The 20,786-nt window shown below is 35.3% G+C and overlaps 1 pseudogene; it reads right to left on the bottom strand.

Moving 5' to 3' along the window:
- Positions 1-1,636: 1,636 nt before the first annotated feature.
- LOC112314732 (eukaryotic translation initiation factor 1 pseudogene) lies at positions 1,637-19,945 on the bottom strand (annotated as a pseudogene).
- Between the last annotated feature and the right edge of the window lie 841 nt (positions 19,946-20,786).

The following is a 20,786-nucleotide window of genomic DNA, read 5'->3' as shown; positions in this document are numbered from 1 at the left end:
GTCCTTTGGCCATTTTTTAATGGGATTGGTTTTTTTGATGTTGATTTTATAAGTTCTTTATAAATTTTGAATGTTAATCTCTTGTGACATTTATTGGAGACTAGATTCTCCCATTCAGTGGTTGTATTTTTATTTTGTTGATGTTTTCCTTTGCTGTGCAAAAACATTTTAGTTTGATGTAGTCCCTTTTGTTAATTTTTTCTTTTGTTTCCCTTGTCTGAGGAGATATATCAGATAAAATATTGCTACAAGCAATGTCTGAGATTTTACTGCCTATATTTTCTTCTAGGATTTTTTACAGTTTCAGGTCTAACATTTAAGTCTTTAATCCATTTTGAATTTATTCTTCTGTGTGGTGTAAGAAGGTGGGCTAGTTTCACTCTTCTGTAAATATTGGTTCAATTTTCCCAATACCATTTGTTGAATAAAATATGTTTAGCCCATTGTATATGCTTGCTTCCTCTGTCAAATATTGGCTATAAAAGTGTGGGTTTATTTCTGGGTTCTCTACTTTGTTACATTGACCTGTGTGTCTGTTTTTATGCCAGCATCATGCCATTTTGATTACTATGTCCTTACTTATAGTTTGATATTAGGTAACATGATTCCTTCAATTTATTCTTCTTTCTCAAGATTGCTATTACTATCCAGGGCCTTTTGTGGTTCCTTACACATTTTTGAAATATTTGTTCTATTTCTGTAAAGTATGCCATTGGTATCTTGATAGAAATTGCACTGAATCTACAGATTGCTGTGGGTCGTGTGGACATTTTAATGATGTCAATTCTTCCTATCCATGAACATGGAATATGCTTCTACTTATTTCTATCTTCTTCAATTTCTTTTATTTTCTTTTTTTTTGTTTCTGAAAACAAGTTTTATTTAAATAAGGGCTTAAATACATTACATAACATTAAAACTGAAAGGGAAAAAAAATCCAAAAACTCAGTTCATTACTTCATACAGCATTGGGCAGCTGTTGCTAGTAAGTTGTGAGCACTACAGTTAGATACGTGACCGATACGTCAGTTTGAAATTTGTTCCCTTGTCAAAAGTTTAACTCTGATAGAAGGTTGGTCTCAAATTCTGGTGTTTGGATATCAATTAGCTGGGATACGTCTGGTTAAAAAGACCTTGGTGGCATGCCAGATATCCCCATCACCCTGCTTAGAGGGGAGGTGGCCACTCTAACCTCCCCCCACTCATGTTGGAGATCTTTGACCACCCCAGGCTCCCTCTAGCCCTAACATGCTGTTGCCCTCTTACCCCTCCTCTCAGCTTCATCGAGGGCTGTTCAGATGGTGACATTCTATGAGGGCAGGGAACTCTGGCAAGGAGCTTCTGGCCAGACATAGCCACCTGTGATCTTGGGGCTCTGCACTGGACTGAAATATTACATTATTGCTTTGTTTCAGGCTGGACACTGCCAGCGCCTCCTGCTTGACCTCTGTTTAAATGAGGGACTTCAAGACTAGACAGCATGGCTCTTTTCAGTGTATTGAATGAAGGAGTTACACTAGTCCAAGTTAAAAGCAGACCCCAAATGGTTACATTATACAAGCTGTGAGGTTTTTAAACTTGTGACGAGGGACACTAGGGAAATTCTACTCATTGCAAGGAAATCCTCACTTAAGCTTCAGTGAGCCAAAAAGTACTTAAAACCCATAACATTTCGCTGGCCATCCTTAGCCAGTCCAATCTCTACCGGGAACTGGCATATGTTCTTGCACGGATCACCCTCTAGCTGAATTAGTTCTCCATATTCTGGATGCTCACTTACAGTACCAGTGCAGGCAAATTTCTTCTTAAAGGCCTTCACTAATTTCTTTTTATGGTAATCGTCAGCAATCCCTCAGACAGCAGTAAGGGTCTTCCTGCTGTTTCTCTGTTGAATTCTTGTATGGATATAATCCTCAATGCCAGCAGGAAGCAGATCATCACCCTTACTTGCATCAGCAAAGGGGTAGAAAGAGTGGAGGATCTGGATAGCGGACGTGTGATACGATTCCTTTTTCTCCGTGGAAACGGCCTGCGGAAGGCTGCGGCAGGAGAAGGTGGGCAGGGGGTATGGAGTGTCGGGAAACGAGGGGGGCTCAAGGGGAAGGTTGCTGAGTCCTCCATGGAGGCTCAGTGTCTGGGCTATCTTCTTCAATTTCTTTCTTCAGTGTTTTATAATTTTCCGAGTAAGGATTTTTATAGCCTTGGTTAAATTTATTCCTAGTTATTTTATTCTTTTTGAAGCAATTGTGAATGTGATTGCTTTCTTAATTTCCCTTTCTGATAGTTCATTATTGGCATATAAAAATTTGACTGATTTCTGGATATTGATTTTGTATCCTGCCACTTTATTAAATTCATTTAAATTTTACCCTTTGGGACAGCATGGATGAAACTGGAGAAGATTATGCTAAGTGAAATAAGCCAGTCAGAGAAAGACAAATAGCACATGATTTCACTCATATTTGGAAAATAATGAACAAACTCAACTAACAAACAAAATAGAGACAGACTCATAGATAGAGAGCAAGTTTACAGCTCTGGAGGGTGGGGAGAGCAGGTGGAAGGTTTGAGTAAAAAGGAAAAAGGATGCATGGACATGGATAGCATGTCCATGGTGATTGTGGGAGTAGGAGAGTGTAAGGGGGACAAATGGTAATGCAAAAATTCAATAAAAATAAATAATAAAAAATTAAAATAAAATACAGTTCAGTACAGCAAAATAATAATAATAATCATACAATTATGAAATAACAAAAATATTGCACCATATTTAGAACTACCTAAATTTATGAAACTGGAGATACAACCAAACAAATCCTACATTAAAATAGATAAAAGGAAATTTCTGGAGTTTCAATATCAAAACCAATATTGTCAATTGTGAAGTTTTAATTATAGAGTTAAAGTAAGATAAATCTACATCAGAAACTTGAAGTATGTATATTCTTTATATTTCTTAATGTTTTTCATCAATTTTGAAAATTATCTCTACCTATAAAATATGCCTTGTTCCTGATTACATATTTCTGCCAATCTAAACTAGCAATTGAAAGGCTGTGTATTTTTTGCTTCCCTGGATGAAATATAAATGAAATGTAGAAAGTAAATATATTTCTCATACAAAATTCTAAGCAGATAATTAAAATAGCCACTATTATAAATTTTAACAGGTTATAACTTCAGATATAGGAGAATCATTCTGAGATTGTAAACCAAATAAAAGAAGTGCTTATAAAAATATGAATATATGAGAATCTAACTTGATTAACAAATCTAAGGAGTAATAAATTTCCAAGTATTATTGCATCCTACCATTTAATAATTTCACCATTCAACTTAACAGGTTGCAAAACATTTTTTTGTCTGTACATTTCTCTCCATAGTCTTAGGTAAATACTGTGACTTTTAAAATGCACTGCTTATGCCATGGTATCTCATTTGATGGTAACCTAAAGATATCTTATTGTGTTCCTATCAGAAGCATGTTCATATGCCTGAACCACTCATTAAAATGCACTGTGAAAGCTCCAAATCAGCAGGAGACAAGAACATAGCCCATTATGTGGGATTACTTTGAAAAAGAAGGTCCGTACACATAATAAAAATGATTCTAAACTAGAAAATTTGGATAATATCCTTTGACAGGCTTTAATTTTATCATTACTTCAAAGACTTACAAGAACGCTGAACTTCTACATAGTGGTTGGATGAAGTATGCATTTTATTTTGCTTCCACCCTTGTCTCGTACTTTTTTCTGTCAGGATAGTTCAGGAGTGTAAACCTGAGTGGACAATAATGGAGTCTTTTCCTTTTTTTTCCTCTTATTTTTAAGGATTTGAGTGGATAACTTTGACAAATTTAGCTGGTAATTGCTACCACCAAGTTCAGTGTTAGGAGAGATACTAATGGATTAAGGAGTTCATTGGTTCTTTTAAATAATTTATTTAATGCAATCTTATATTGACTAGAAATGATCTGACATTACCTTGTAACCAAAATAAAAGATTATTGAAATGCAAATACATTGAAGTAATTTCTTTCAGTCAAATGATTTGCCCAGATATTTGAATACAAATATTACTCTGGTACTGATACTTAGAGCAAGGCATATAGGAAAATTGTCCTAATAACAACCTATATAATCTTAAATTAATATAATTATTTCCTTCTTAATTGATAAGTTATTCAACATTTTATCAATAGTGCTTAAATGTAATTCCTACTACATACAGATAAATGAATTGCTATAGCCCTCTCTTATTAAGGAAGTAAATTCTATAAGCAATAGCAGTAGCAGAAAATACCATGTTGATAGGTATTGACGCTCAACACTGTTGATGCTCTGGACCCACAACTGGAAAAAGAGCCAAACAGAGAAGAAGAAAGGAAAGAAGACCAGCAGGAGCAGTATATGTCAAGGTCACAGGGTACTCATGGGAAGTCAGAAATCTGATTTTCATTTCCTTCTCTGCCATTTATTGTGGGTGTTCTTGGGCAAGTAATATAGCTCCTCCAGATTTATTTTCCTCATTTGTAAATGGTGATAATATTCAATTTGTAGGATTGTTGTAAGGATTAAATATAATAATGTCATCACTGTCTTACACTGTCTAGCATTTTAGTCCAGAATAAATGTTGATTACTATTATTATGAATATTTTGAACTAAAGTAGTAAAATAGATTTTAGCTTAGTTACATTAGAATGGATATTTAATAAGTCATATTTCCTTTCTTTTTCTTGTTAAGTGGATTTTTTTCATTAACTTCTCTTGAATCCTCACTGATTTTTGCATTGTCTAATATGAAATGAAACCAACAATCACTGATTGCATTATGATTAATGGCTAGTCTGTTATTTTTAAACAGTCAAGAGTGTCATGGCAATGATATTCCTTAATTAGATAAACATTTCTCATTTATAAGTTGTAAAATATATTTCAATGACTCTAAATGTGTTTTGATCCCAAGAAGCTAATTCTCCCGTTCATGGATGTGGGCTATTTCGAACGGCGTTTAGTAGGGGGTTACCAAGTCAGGGAAATGATCGCTTTGCTAAGACAGACCAAGTAGTTCTATGAAAAGGCAGTCTGTATCTATTGTCTGAATTACTCGGTTCGTGGTAAAGTAAACGAGGTGTTAAAGATCCATATGAAAATTGAGGAAATCCCGCCAAGGTTAAAGTCCCTAAATTGTGCTGTGTCTTCTTTCTATTCCCTTCCACACTTTTATCCCCGGGATAACAGAATGCTTCAAATAGAATTTCACCACTTTTATATTAGAAAATTCTGTTCTACACTAGCCTAGAAACTGCTTTCATGAAACATCCTAGATTATTTACTGCTTAGACAATAGCATAATAGAAAAATTCAAATGAAACCAGTACTCATAAAATAATAGAAAGCTTTGTTGGAGAGTGTTAAAATTATACCTAAATCAAGTCACCTTGGGATAAATGTACTATAATAAACGTTAAATTTTAATGAGTTAAGGAAGGCAATTGGTGTTACATCTAAAAACTGAAGCATAGACTAAATTTTATATGGAAATTGATAGGTAATCTAAACCTTGAGGTTTTGGACACAACTTTTCATCGTCTTTTCATGCATCACATATCTGATCCCACTGAGTATAAGAGCTCAGATATTTGTTTAGTCAGTCCAGTAGGGTTCTGATTTGCGCATTAAGGGCATGACTAGGGTTTTGTCAATATAGATAACTACCTGAGAGTGTGTTACCTAATTCCGTGAATGCATTCATCGAGTTGGCTGCATTATCAATGCCTGTGTTTAGCTTCTGTGGCCTTCATTTAGTAGACATAGAAACTTCTCTACTTTTCCATCATAAAATTGAAACCCTTAAATGAATATGCATTCCTCACTGTAAGTTCATCTCCTCAAGACATAAATATGTATTCTTCTGAAGCTTTTGACTAGAATGAATTCAGGAATTTGGGTACAGCATCAGAATTTAATGAGGATTTATTGAAAAATTTAATATTTTAAAAGAGATTTTATTTATTTATTTTTAGAGGTAGGGGAAGGGAGGGAGAAAGAGAGGGAGAGAAACATCCATGAGTGGATGCCTCTTGCATGCCCCCAACTGGAGACCCAGCCCACAGCCCAGGCATGTGCCCTGACTGGGAACTGAACTGGCAACCCTTTGGTTTGCAGGCTGGCACTCAATCCACTGAGCCACACCAGCCAGGGCTGAAGAATTTAATCTTAAAACAAGGTGCAATTCATCTAGGACCTATTGAAAAACTAAGAGAAAATTGGAGGACAGATACAAAGACCTTAGAGGTGATTGGTAATGCACAGAATTTAATTTATAAAAACTACATGTGATACTATTTTGATATATGTTATAAGAAGCAACTTATAAAAAAAGATATAAAAGATTTTTCCTGTCAGTGCAATGAGGGCTGCATGTGCCTTTGATTTTGTTTGTTCCAGCAACATGTCTACTTACTGTTTATTTGAGATTTCTAAACTGCCACATTTTGTCTGTAATAATTTAATCATGTTCACACAAGTTTAATTATGTAAGAATCATTAAAAAGAAAATTTGGAAAGAGACACGTTTAAAAGGTCTTAACTATTAATTAGGTGTCTAATGCTTTTCCAATGAAGCCCCACAGACCATTTGTATCCGTACACACAACACCCATTGTCAAATTACACCGTTTCTTCTCGCAAGGAACAAGCTGGGACTAACAGACAGTATGAGTTATTCCACAAAATCCTATGCCTGAGAGAAATGTAAATTCTTAGAAATTTAGAGTCCATTCTTTCAAAGCCTGCAAAGACTTTACTTACAGATAGAAGATGTTAAAAGACTAGTTCCTCTTCCCCCACACTACATTCAACAGCTGGGCGTGCCCACCCATCTCCTCTGGGGAAAAACCTGCAGTACACTCTGCTGCGTTCCTGCTTCTAGTCACAAGTCACTGAGAACGGTGATGAGAAGCCTTCCACTTTCTGGTGCTGCTGGTGCTGTTCCTTGTAAAGTCTGTCCTGTGTTCAGTGGTCTCTATCTTTAGTCCTGCACAATGCTGTCAGGTTTAAATTCTATTAATTTTAATATAAAAGATCATTTTTATTACTTCACTCAAACCCTCATATTTAACAAGTCTTTCCTCACTTTTTTCTTTTCTAAATGCACCCTGCTTAAGCTTTCTTAAGGAAATTATTTTATCTCAATAATAGACACAACGAGATTTGTTAACTCTGTAAGTTGGACATTATTAGTGAAATGAATAAAGTGCTTATCATCAGTATTAAAATAAAACTTAATATAATATTTTTTCAGATTTATTGAGTTATAATTGACAAAATTATAAGATATTTAAAGGATCCCCACAACTGATCTAATTAAAACATTCTTCGTGTCATATTTCACCTTTTTATTTTGAGAACATTTAATTTCTACTCTCAGAAAATTACAATTATGAAATACAGTATTTTCGACTATAGTCAGCGTGCTATACATTTGATACTCAGACCTGATTTGTCTTTTATAATGGAAAGTTCATATCCTTTTACCAGCCTCTCCCCATTTCCCCACAACCCACTCCCTGACAACCATGATTTCACTTTCTGTTCCTGAGTATTTTTTAAAAGATTTCACATGTAAGTGGTGCCATACAGTATCGGTCTCCCTCTGCCAGGTGTATTTTCCTTAGCATAATATCCTCAGAGTTCAACCATGTTGTCAAAAATGGAAGGATTTCCTTGTGTGTGTGTGTATGGTTATACATACATATATATACAATCACATTTTCTTTATCCATTCATCTGTCAAAGGACACTTAGGTTGTTTCCACATCTTGCCTATTATGAATAATGCTTCAGTGAACATGGGAATGCAGACATTTATTAAATACAGTGATTTAATTTCCTTTGGCTATATACCCAAAAGTTGGATTGCTAAATCATTTACTAGTTGTATGTTTTAATTTCTTGAGGAACTTCTCTGCTGTTTTTCAGAGTGGCTGCACCAATTTACCTTCCCATCAGCAGTGCACTAAGGTTTCCTTTTGTTCACATGCTCACTGGTGTTTGTTATCTCTTGTCATATTGATAATATCCATTCTAACAGGTGTGATGTGAGATCTCATCATGGTACTGCTTTGCATTTTCCTGATGATCAGAGATGTTGAGCAACTTTTTATGTACCTGATGGCCATTTGTATGTCTATTTGGGAAAATGTTTATTTAGGTCCTATGCCCCTTTTTTTAAATCCTTGCCTGAGGATATGTTTGTTTATTTATTTATTTATTTATTGAGAGAGAGAGAGAGAGAGATAGAGAAACATTGGTCAGTTGACTCCCATACATGCCCTGACCAGGGATTTAACCCAAAACCTAGGTAAGTGCCCTGACTGGGGATTGAACCCACAACATTTTGGTGTATGAGAAGACACTCCAACCAACTAAGCCACCCAGCCAAGTTGCCCATTTTTGAAATTGGGTTAGTCATATTTTTGCTATTGAATGGGATGAGTTCTTTGTACATTGCAGAGATTAAATTTTTATCAGATATATAGTCTGCAAATATTTTCTCCCATTCCATAGGATACATTTGCATTTTGTTGATTGCTTATTTTTGCTATGTGGAAGCTTTTTAGTTTGGGCAGACCTGGTTGTTGATTTTTTGTTTTTGTTGCTTGAGCTTTGGCATCATATCTAAAATATCACTGGCGAGACTCATGTCAAGTAATCTTATGAATTTTTCCCCCTAGGAGTTTTATGGTCTTAGTTCTTACATTTCAGATCTTACAAATGTGAATTAATTTTTTTGAATAGTATTACACAGGGATCCAATTTTATTCTTTTGCATGTGAATGTTCAGTTTTCCCAACAACATTTATTGCAGAGATTATCATTTCCCCATTGAGTTTTCTTGGATCTCTTGTGAAATATTAGTTGACAGTATATACATGTGTTTATTTCTAGGCTCTCACTTATGTTATATTGCTCTATGTGTCTGTGTTTATGCAGGTATCATACTGTTTTGATTACTATAGCTTTGCAGTACAGTTTGAAATCAGGAAGTATGATGACTCCAGCTTTGTTCTCGCTCAAGTTTCCTTTGGCTACTCATAGTATTTTGTGGTTCCATACAATGTTAGCAATTTTTTGTCTATTTAAAAAAAATGCCTTTGGAATTTAGATAGGGATTGCATTGAAAGTGTAGATTACTTTGGGTGACATAGACATTTTAACAATATTAATTTTTCTGATTCTTGAACATGGGATATCTTTCCACTGGCTTGAGTTTTCTTCAAGTTCATTTATCAAAGTCTAGTTGTTTTCAGTGTGCAGATTTTTCACCTTCTTGGTTGAATTTATTCCTAAATATCTTTTTTTTTGATGCTATCCTAAGTGGAACTATTTACACTATTTCTTTTTACAGATAATTTATTGTGAGTATATTGAAATGCATCTGATTTTTGCATTCATTTATTGTAAAATGGCATTTTTGGAGTCTTTAAAATTTGTATATATAAGATCATATAAAATGCAAAATAGTGACAAGTTTACTTCTGCCTTTCCAATATAATGCCTTTTGTTTCCTTTTATTGCCTAATTTCTCAGGCTAAGACTTAGTACTATGCTGAATTGGAGTGATGAGAGTGGGCATCCTTGTCTTGTTTCTAATCATAGCAGAAAATCTTTCTCCTTTCACCATTGAGTATAATGTTAGCTGTGGGCTTGTCATAGAAAGACTTCATTATGGCCCTGCCCAGTGTAGCTCAGTCAGTTGAGCATCATTCTGCAAAGTCAAAGATGGCTGGCTCGTTTCCTGGTTGGGACACATGCTTGGGTTGCAGGTTTGGTCCCTGGCTGGGGTGCATATGAGAGGCTACTGATTACTGTTTCTAACATCAATGTTTCTCTCCCTCTTTTTCTCCCTTCCTTCTCCTCTCTCTAAAAATAAATAAATAAAATCTTTTTAAAAAGACATTGAGATACATTCTTTCTATACCCATTTTTTAAGAGTTTTATCATAAAAGAATATTGGATTTTGATTACAGGATTTTTATTTTTCATTCCACTAATGTGATGGGTAACATTGATTAATTTGTGTATGTTGAAACATCCTTACATTCCAGGGATAAATGCCACTTGATGATAGGGTATGAAGTCTGCCTGGAAAAAGTTCCGCCATTGTTAATGTAAGGAAAATGGTTTGCATGACATCGATGTAAAATGGCAGCTGAGGAGAGTGGACTGACTGTGCATGCATGAACAATGACAACTTCACTGTGCTAGTAAGTGAGGGTGGTAGATGCTGTTGAATGAGCATGTGTACTGTATGGCTGTTGTATTCAAAGTGACTGAGTGACTAGAGCAAAAAATCTGCATCACATTTTGTGTTAAGCTTGAACATTCCTCCGTGGAAATTATTCCAATGATTCAGAAGGCTTTCAGAGACAATGCAATGAGTGCAGTGCAAATACAAGTGTACCACAAATGCTTGAAAGATGGTTGAGATCCATTGAAAGTAATCCATGTTCTGGAAGACAAGTCACAACCAGAACACCCAATAATGTTAAACATATGTGGGCTACAATCAACAAAGATCAGTGACGGACAGTGAGAGAACTAGAAGCTGATCTGGGATTCCAAAAACTACTGTGTCCAAGATTTTGACACAGGATGTTGGCATGAATCACATCCTGGCAAAATTTGTTCTGTGGCCTCTGCTACCAGAGCAGAAGGAACATCATGCTGAAGTTGATAATGATTTAATTCAAACCACTACCAATAAAACATATTTCCTGAAGAAGGTCATAACTTTGAAGGGGACTGAGGCATCATTGTCCTATTCTATAATGTTTCTTGTGTCTTGTATCTGCTTCAATAAATGTCTCCAATTTTCATACTATGTGGCTGGATACTTTCTGGATAGACTTCACATGATACTTTTAATGTGCTGCTGGATGCAGTTTGCTAGAGTGTTGTTGAGAATGTTTACATCTATATTTATCTGGGATATTGACCACAGTTTTCTTTCTTTTAATTTTTATTGAATTGATTGGGCTGACATGGGTTAAAAAAATTATAAAGGTTTCAAGTGTACAATTCTATAATACATTATCTGTATATTGTATTCTATATTCACTATCCAAAGTCAAATCTCTGTCACTATAATTACATATCACCTCACAGCTGTCAGAATGGCTATCATAAATAAATCAACAAACAACAAGTGTTGGCAAGGATGTGGAGAAAAGGGAACACTTGTGTACCATTGGTGGAAATGTCAATTGGTGCAGCCACTGTGGAAAACAGTACAGAGATTCCTCAAAAAATTTAATATGGAACTGCCTTATGACCAGTTTTCATTTTTTTTCTTTTTACTTTTGGGAATATATCCAAAGAATTCTGAAACACTTATTTGAAATAATACATGCACCCTTATGTTCATTGCAGTATTATTTACAATAGCCAAGATTTGGATGCAGTCTTCTTTTATTGTAGTGTTTTTATCTGTCTTTGGTATCAGGAAAATTCCAGACTCATAAAATGAGTTTAGAAATCTTCCTTTCTCGGCAAGTTTTGGAAGAGTTTGAGAAGAACTGGCATTAATTGTTCTTTAAATGTTTGGTAGAATTCACAAGGAAACCATCTGGTCCTGGATTTTTTATTTGTTTGAAGATTTTTTGGCTACTGATTCAATCTCCTTACTCATTGATCTCTTTACATATTTCATTTATTCATGATTCAGTCTTGGTTGGTGGATGTTCTAGGAATCTATCCATTTCTTCTAGCTTATCCAATTTGTTGGTATAAAATCGTTCTTAGTCTCTCATGATCCTTTGTATTTCTGTGGTATTTGTTGCAATGGCTTCTCTTTTATTTCTGATTTTATTTGAGTCCTCTCTCTTCTTGTTAGTCTAGCTAGCTAAAGGACAGTTAATTTTATTCATCTTATTCAAGCAGCTCTTAGTTTTGTTGATCTTTTCAATTGATTTTTGGGCTCTATTTTGCTTAATTCTGCTTGATCTTTGCCATTTTCTTCCTCCTGCTAACTTTGGGCTTAGTATTTTTTTGGTCTAGTTCCTTGAAGTACAAATTTAGGTTTTTGAGCTCTTTTTCTTAATGTGGGTTTTATTATAAACGTCTCTCTTAACCCTGCTTTTGTTCTATCCCTAAGTTTTGGTACATTATGTTTTCATTTTCTTCAAAATATTTTATTATTCTTTTGACTTCTTCTTTGATCTGTTGCTTTTTCAGGAGTGTGTTTATTTTCCACATAGTTGTGAATTTCCAGTTTTCTTCCTGTTATTGATTTCTAGTTTCATACTATTGTGGTTGGAAAAGATACTTGGTATGAATTTAATCTTCTTTCATTTGCTAAAAATTGTTTTACAATCTAACATATTATCTCTCTTTGAATATGGTCTGTCTGTACTTAAGAAGGGTATATATTCTGAAATTAGATATGAGATAAAAACTCTAAAGACAATGTAAATCTGGAGTAGCCATGCTATTTCTGTGACTGCATAGGGAGAGCTCATCTGACATAGGAAAAAGCCAACAAGCAGGACAGCAGAACTGAAAGCCAGAAAGGCTTAGTCTATGTACTGTCATTTGAAGCACAGAGAAAGGCAGTTTCACTTCTCAGTCTCCACTTTGTATGAAGCAATGACCTCCCTTTGTAGCTTTAGCTAGTTTGAGTTTATATTACTAGTAACAAAATGAAGGCTGATTAATTCCATAAAATGTCATGTAAAGACGGGCTAAGGAGTGATTGGTTTTAACTGGTAAGGTTGGAATAGTCCAGCTACAGACATAAGCAGGATATTTATTACAAAGGCATATATTCTATTTGTTTAAATGTTTGCTTCCCACCATCCCACTTTTCCTCCCAAATACCAGTTCTTAAAAATAACAGATGTGGTTGTTTATAGATTAAAAATTTTAAGGCTAGATTTCCTTTTGCCTGGTTCAAAAGAATATGACATTTATGCCACTACAAAAAATATTCTGCATTAATTAAAAATGTACATGCATATATTTTTCAAAGATCCCATTTTTTGTTCCTTTGTAATTCTTTATGAGCAAGTGAATAAATACCATTTTGTAAGAATATGTTACTGTATTTTTCTTTTTCATCAGACTTACTGAAAATTTTAAAAATGTAAATGAGGATAATACAAACATGATATTATTTTAATAAACCTTATTACTTCTGCTTAATTCAGTAAATGAAAGAAAAAGAAAAATAGTGCATATTTTAAAATTTAGAGAGAAATGCATCCTATCTGTACCTAGAACAAATAGTAAAAACTATTTTCCTATTTCTTTTTAGGACAAGTAACACCCATTGCTATTAAGAACTAAAAATTTAGTTTACAAACAAGACATTGAGGTCAAATTTTATTTAAAAATGATATGCTCAATTATTTTTGTGAAGAACACCATATTCAGAAATCCCCAAATTGAGGAAACAGGACACTCAGATAAGAGGGTTGACATAACTGCTTATTACAGCACTGACCTCTTATAAACCCCTGGAGGGAATATGAGATGACCTCCCAGGAGAAGCAAGAAGGCCATGAAACCTGATGACAATTTCCAGGAAGCAAAATCCCAATGGATTAAGAAAATGCTCCAGAAAATAGCAGTTCTACCACTTATTTTATACACCAGAATCAAAAGGGAAGACATAAGGGCTTACATGAAATTCATTGGTGATAGATTAGGGAGGTAGGGAAAGCAGAGTGGGGAAATTTCTGGGATTGGATAAAAAGTAAACTGAATAGACACATACTTCTTTTATATAGGTGGGTACAGGGTGGTTAACAGTTAACAATCAGTGTGATAATGATAACAATGAGGAGATTTGTGGTCTCTGCTCTGGTGCAGTGGTTGTGCTTTGGGAGGTCATGAGCAAAGGAAATTAGTTTGAAATTCCAAAGGTATGTTATCATACATGCAAAATAAAAACAACAGACAAGCTCAGTTCAGATAAAGATTGATATTCTTTAGGGAAAAATACTGGCTTCGGACATGGTTACCTGCCATGACATGCTTTTAGCTATGAAGTTTTCATTTCAGACCATCCTAGGTGGTTACACTAGGTCTCTGAATTTGTAAGGCTGCCAGGCAGGCCTCCTCTGAGCTTGTCAGGTTTTGTATGTGGCTCCTTTATTTTCTTCCATCTTCATGTTTCTAAATAAAAGTACGTCAAATGTACTCCAAGAGGAAGGGAGACTAGTGAACTGGGGAGTGTACTGGGGAGATCACTGTCTAGGAAACACCAGTAGGGATGTCTGCATTTCAAGCTCCTCTTGTAGGCCCAGGAAAAAGGAGACAGGGGAAAAGGATGGAATGAAATGCAATCAATAAAATGTTTATTACTAAAGGAGTTAACCCTGTGGATAACTGGATCTTAACAGCCCTAGGGAAATCTGGAAGCCACTGTAAAGCACTGCAGAGTCATTCCACTCAAGTGGCAAGAGAACCAGGGTATTTGTATACCACCTCCAGGCAGTCACTGGTAAAGGGATACTGGTGGTGGTAAGGACAGTAATTCCCTGGCACCACAGAATGGCTCTGCACGTAGGTTCTTGGCTTAGAGAATCTTTCATGAAAAAGAGTGCATGTGTTAGCTGGAGTCAGGCTGGACTTTAGTGAGACAGTCGGTAAGCACGTTAGAAGATATGGGAAGGCATTGACATCATTTACTCAATCTACCCTGACCAACCAGGATAGTGATGCAGAACACAAAATTCTAGAATTATCCATGGGTTCTCCTCTAAGAGAATGAAATGCTGGTTCCTACACAGTCCACTGTTACTGCCTGGAAATATGTAATATTAAAGCTTTAAAATATTTAAAATTAAAAGTATAGTTTCTATCTGAGACTACTCTAGTTCTTATTTCTGATACAAACAATCTAGACTTGAAGGACTCCCAAATAAGTAGAATAAATAAATGGGAAATGCCTTTAAGACAAATCTTCTCCTTCAAGTACAGGATTGAGCTTTAATTGGTATTTGCTATCACTCTTTCCTTTTATAAGAATACAACTTTTTACTATTTTGTCCTATTCTTTCTATAATTTGCGTGCTATTAGTAAGTTTTATTAGATAACACATCTCATTTTCTCTGTTAAGATATAAATATATTCGTCCTAGCCCCCACTAACATATTGTCTCCAAAACTGTGAATACTTAGCCCATTAGGTACACAGTGACTGTATCTCTTTTTTTCTCTTTTAAAAATTTTTATTGCACATCAACTATACTACATTCTAGAAATCCTTTCTGCAGGAAGACAATGTACTGATTGGACACAGGAGATATTTTAGAATGACTTTTGCTCAAAAAAGTGAAGATAAGGAATCATCCAGAAAAGCCATATTTGCAGGAAGTATTGTGTTTCTGAGGAGGCGAGGAAGAAGAGAAACTATGCATTGTTTAAAATCATACAACTCTCAAAACTGAATCAAGAAGAAGCAGAAAGCCTGAACAGACTGATAACAACCAGTAAAATGGAAGCAGTAATAAAAAAAACTCCTGGTGCACAAAAGCCCTGGACCAGACCCAGTTTCACAGGCAAATTTTACCAAACATTCAAAGAAGAACTAACACCTCTCCTTCCCAAACTATTCCAAAAAATTCAAGAAGAGGGGAGACTCCCAAACTCTTTTTATGAAGCCAGTATTATCCTATTTCAAAAAACCAGATAAACACACAACAAAGAAAGAAAATTACAAGGCAATATCTCTGATGAACATAGATGCTAAAATCCTCAACAAAACATTGGCAATCCAGATCCAGCAATATATTAAACAGACCACACACCACGATCATGTGGGATTTACCCCAGGGATGCAAGGATGGTATAATATTTGCAAATCATAAATGTACTACATCACACAAGCAAAATGAAAGACAAAAATAGCATGACCACATCAATAAATGTTGAAAAAGCATTTGATAAAATCCATTACTCATTTATGATAAAAACATTCAGCAAAATGGAAATAGAGGGAACATATCTCAACATGATAAAGGCCGTATATGAGAAACCTACTGCCAACATCATACTCAATGGAAAAAAACTAAAAGCATTTCCACCACTCTTACTCAACATAGTACTGGCAGTTCTAGCCATAGCAATTAGATAAGAAAAATAAATAAAAAGCATCCAAATAGGAAAGGAGGAAGTAAAATTGTCATTATGTGCAGATGACATGGTAGTGTACATAGAAAACTCTATAGTATCCACCAAAAAATACTTGACCTAATAAGTGAATTCAGCAAAGTAGTGGGATACAAACTCAATATTCAGAAATTGATGGCATTCTTGTATGCCAATGATTATCAAAAAGAGAAACTAAGAAAAATCTCATTTACTATAGCAACAAGAAAAATAAAGTACCTAGGAATAAATTTAACCAAGGATGTTAAGGACCTGTACTCAGAAAACTATAGAACACTATAGAAGAACAAAACTGAGGAAGATACAAATAAATGGAAGTATACACTGTGTTCATAGATTGAAAGAATTAACATCATTAAAATGTCCATACTACCCAAAGCGATCTATAGATTCAACACAATTCCTATTAAAATATCAATGGCATATTTCACAGATCTAGATCAAATATTCCAAACATTTATAGGGAACCAAAAAGACCCCAATTAGCCTCAGCAATCCTGAGAAAGAAGAACAAAGTCAGAGAGATCAAAATACCTATATCAAACTATACTAAAAGGCCACTGTAATCAAAATAGTCTGGTACTGATAAAAGGGCAGATGCACAGGATCAATGGAACAGAATAGAGAGCCTAGAAATAAACTCATGGCTCTATGGTCAATTAATATTCGACAAAGGGGGCACAAACATACAATGGAGTAAAAACAGTCTCTTCAACAATGGTGCTGGGAGAACTGGACTGGTGCATGCAAAAAAATGAAACTCGACCACCAACTTATACCATACACTAGAATAAACTCAAAGTGGTTAAAGACTTAAATATAAGTTGTGATACCATAAAAGTCCTCATGAAAAACACAGGCAGTAAAATTTCAGACATCCAATGTAGGAATGTCTTTGTTGATATATCTCCTATGGCAAGGGAAATAAAGGAAAGAATAAACGCATGGGACTGCACAGCTAAAGAAACCATAATTAAAGTGAAAAGGGAACTGACTGTATGGGAGAAATATTTGCCAATGATACATTGGACAAGGGTTTAATCTCCAAAATATACAAAGAACTCACATGACTCCACACCAGGAAGACAAACAACCCAATTAAAAAATGGGAAAAGGACCTAAATAGACACTTCTCCAAGGAGGACATACAAATGGCCCACAGACATATGAAAATTGCCCATAGACTAGCCATCAGAGAGATGCAAATTAAAACCACAATGAGATACCACTTCATACTGGTCAGAATGACTATCATTAATAAATCAACAAACGAGTACTAGGGAGGATATGGAGAAAAGGGAACCCTAGCACACTGTTCGTAGGAATGTAGACTGGTGCAGCCAGGTGAAAAACAGTATGGAATTTCCTCAAAAATTAAAAATGGAACTGCCTTATGACCCAGTGTTCCACACACCTGGGACTATATCCTAAGAACCCTAAAACACCAATTGAAAGAACTTAGGCACCCGTATGTTCATAGCAGTGCTATTTACAATAGCCAAGTGTTGGAAACAGCCCAAGTGCCTGTCAGTAGATGAGTGGATTAAAAAACTGTGGTACATCTATACAATTGAATAACTACACAGCAGAAATAAAGGAAGTCCCACCGTTTGTGACAGCATGAATGGAACTGGAGACTATTATGCTAAGTGAAACAAACCAGTCAGTGAAAGACAAATATCATATGACCCCACTATAACTGGAATCTAATAAACAAAATAAACTAACAAGAAAAATAGAACCAAAGACATGGAATAAACTGATAGCTGTAGGAAGGGAGAGGGAAGGAGGAACTGGTGGAAGGAAGGGGAAGGGATTAGTCAAAGAACATGTATGAATGACTCATGGACATGGACAATAGTGTGGGGATTGACAGTGGGCAAGAAGGGTGGGTTGTGTGGAGGGGGGGACAAAAGGGAAAAAATTGTGACAACCGTAATAATAAACAATAAAAAATGAAGAAAAAAAAATTCCATAAAGCTCAGTCTTCATTAAAGAAACAAAGTTCAAGGATCTCATCCAAAATTAGTTGGTAATAAAAATTCCTTTTAGACCAATACACAAGTTTGATTCATTGCACACATAAGCCACATGCAAATAGTTTAGAAAAATTTTTTGTTCCATTACAAATAAAACATTTTTAAAAACACTATCATAAAACCTACACAAATATAATATAAGAAAATTGGACAAAAACAACAAAAAATAGCAGAAAAATTCTATTGATGAGAAAATGCAGTCAGAACAGAGAAAGTTTTAGCCCTGGCTGGTGGGGTTTAGTGGATTGAGCACCAGCCTGTGACCCGAAGTGTTGCTGGTTCAATTCCCAGTCAGGGCATACGCCTGGGTTGTGGGCCAGGTCCCTGGTAGAGGTCACACGAGAGGCAACCACATACTGATGTTCCTCTCCCTCTCTATCTCCCTCCCTTACCCTCTGTCTAAAATAAATAAATAAAATCTTTTTAAAAAGAAAATTTAAAAAAATAGAGAAAGTTTTAGATCAAATATTTAACCATGAATATTATTAAGAAGTAATTTACTACATTAGTAATCCTTATAAAAAGAAATTTTATGGAAGAAATAAATGATGAGTTAATAGAGCCAAAAAGTAGATAAAAACAAAATTATATAAACAAGGCTAAATTAAAAGAATAAAAAGAAAATGAATATTCCTTCAAACAGAGTAAGATAGGAAATATAATTAGAAAAGTGAAGAAAAATTATATAAAAATAAAATATTAAAAACACTTAACAGATGGAAGGATAAATCTTCTGAATGCCACCATAAGTTGTTCTGTAGACGCTCTCCCCATGAAACATAACTGGTGAAAATGATTTACAAACAAACAACTCAACAACCATTTAAAATCTTAGGTTAAGGGCAGGCAGAAAATGAAAAAAAAATGTACTCAAAAAACCCTATCAAATTCCTGTAAGAACAGTAATACTCTTTGGTGCTTGAGCTGCAACCCAATAGCCCCTGCCCCATCTCAGTATGATAAGCTTCATTCTGATGGGTGGGGCCAGTAAGATGGGGCTCTTTCTCCTCCCAGTTACCACTCAAGGACTGAGGTATATTGCAGCCTCCCAGCTCTGTATAACAGAGGTTAAATTCCAGTAAAATGCAGTTAAAAGTTTGGGGGCTTCTTTCCTCCACCCAGCCTCCATTCATAAGGTGAAGGTTCTACCCTAGACCACTGTCAAAAATACTGAGGCCCATATCATCCTCCCTCCCAAGCTGGGTCACAGGATGAAGGTTCCAAAGCAGGTAAAGGAAGCCAGGGAAACCAGAGGCTACTCACTCAGTGCTTTGCTCACAGAGCACAGGTGTCAGTTCAAGAGGAACAGGTCATTGTCCCTGCCTCCAGCTCTGAAACAGTAGGGCAGAAATTATGCCTGGAAGAGAAGCCCACCATAAGGACAGAGAACTCCAAAACTCTCCCCAAGAGAACTGACTTAATTTACTGCTGAGATTTTTAAATGCTGTTGGGTGTCTTTTGTTGTTGTTTGTTTTCTTTAATAATTTCCCCAGAATGTGAAGAAATTCAAACCTAAGGGAACTTTCAAAAACAATGGAGATAAAGGGCTTGTTCTGTTAGGTAGGAAAAGCACAGGGGTAGTCATAAGATTTTGCTACGGTTGCCTCAAGAGGTTGTCAGGAACCCAGGCTCATTCCACCTTTCTCCTCAATCATACTTAATGAATAACCAACTCTCAAGATTACCTTATGGTCCAGAGGGCTGCTAGAGCTTCTGTCATCATGTCTGTATTGCAAATGGAAGGGAGAAATAAAAAGGTGAAGGGCAAAGAAGCTCTATAAGTGAGTTAGCACCTTTAAGGCAAGCATTATTTAGTCCCCTGATTACATTTCACTGAGAATAATTTAGTCTTATGGTCACACTTTGCTGCATGTGAGTAAGGAAAATTACATATATTTAGTTCAGTATATGTCAAACATGGAAAACAGAGTCATTTACCCATTGAACATGCCTCCAACAAAGTAATGGAGTTCTAATTAGACCTTGGCACTATTCATAAATCATTCCTCAGTAGTGGTATAAAACAGATTAGAATATTTTCCTCCTTTCATATAATAATATGAGTCCACCCCTAAAAACACTGAGAGTATAAGAAATATACGCTCAGTATTTTGAAAAATGAAAATTGCCATTAAGCAGAAAACTAATTTCTGAGTATCTTTTTAAATGATTAGAATAAAGGATAAGATGGACTTCTTAAAAAAACTCCTGTTGCCAGATTTTTATCTCATAGCATTCTGAACCTCTATCTTGTTATTTAAAAAATCAATCAGTTAATTAGAAGCTGAAAAAGAGAAGGGAGTCATCTCAACCCAGGAAAGAATTCTAACAATATAATTATATTTTGTTTACTACAGAATAGTTTATCTAAAAATTTGATTTGATCCCTTATCTTTCTTTAGGGGACACATGTGAAATTGAAGGTTGGTAAATGTTGTTAGGAAAAAGGAGATTGAGGATTAGTGGGGAGTGTATTACCTGTAAATTTCTTATATCCAGTCTACCTAAAATGATAGAAGACCTGAAAAATGCTTTCTATGATTGGTGATTCAGGGGTTCACTTT

The sequence above is a fragment of the Desmodus rotundus genome, chromosome 1 (assembly GCF_022682495.2).
Source record: "Desmodus rotundus isolate HL8 chromosome 1, HLdesRot8A.1, whole genome shotgun sequence".
In the NCBI taxonomy this organism is placed as follows: domain Eukaryota; kingdom Metazoa; phylum Chordata; class Mammalia; order Chiroptera; family Phyllostomidae; genus Desmodus; species Desmodus rotundus.
The sequence above is the reverse complement of the archived record's forward strand: the minus strand, read 5'-3'. Positions and strand labels throughout refer to the sequence as shown.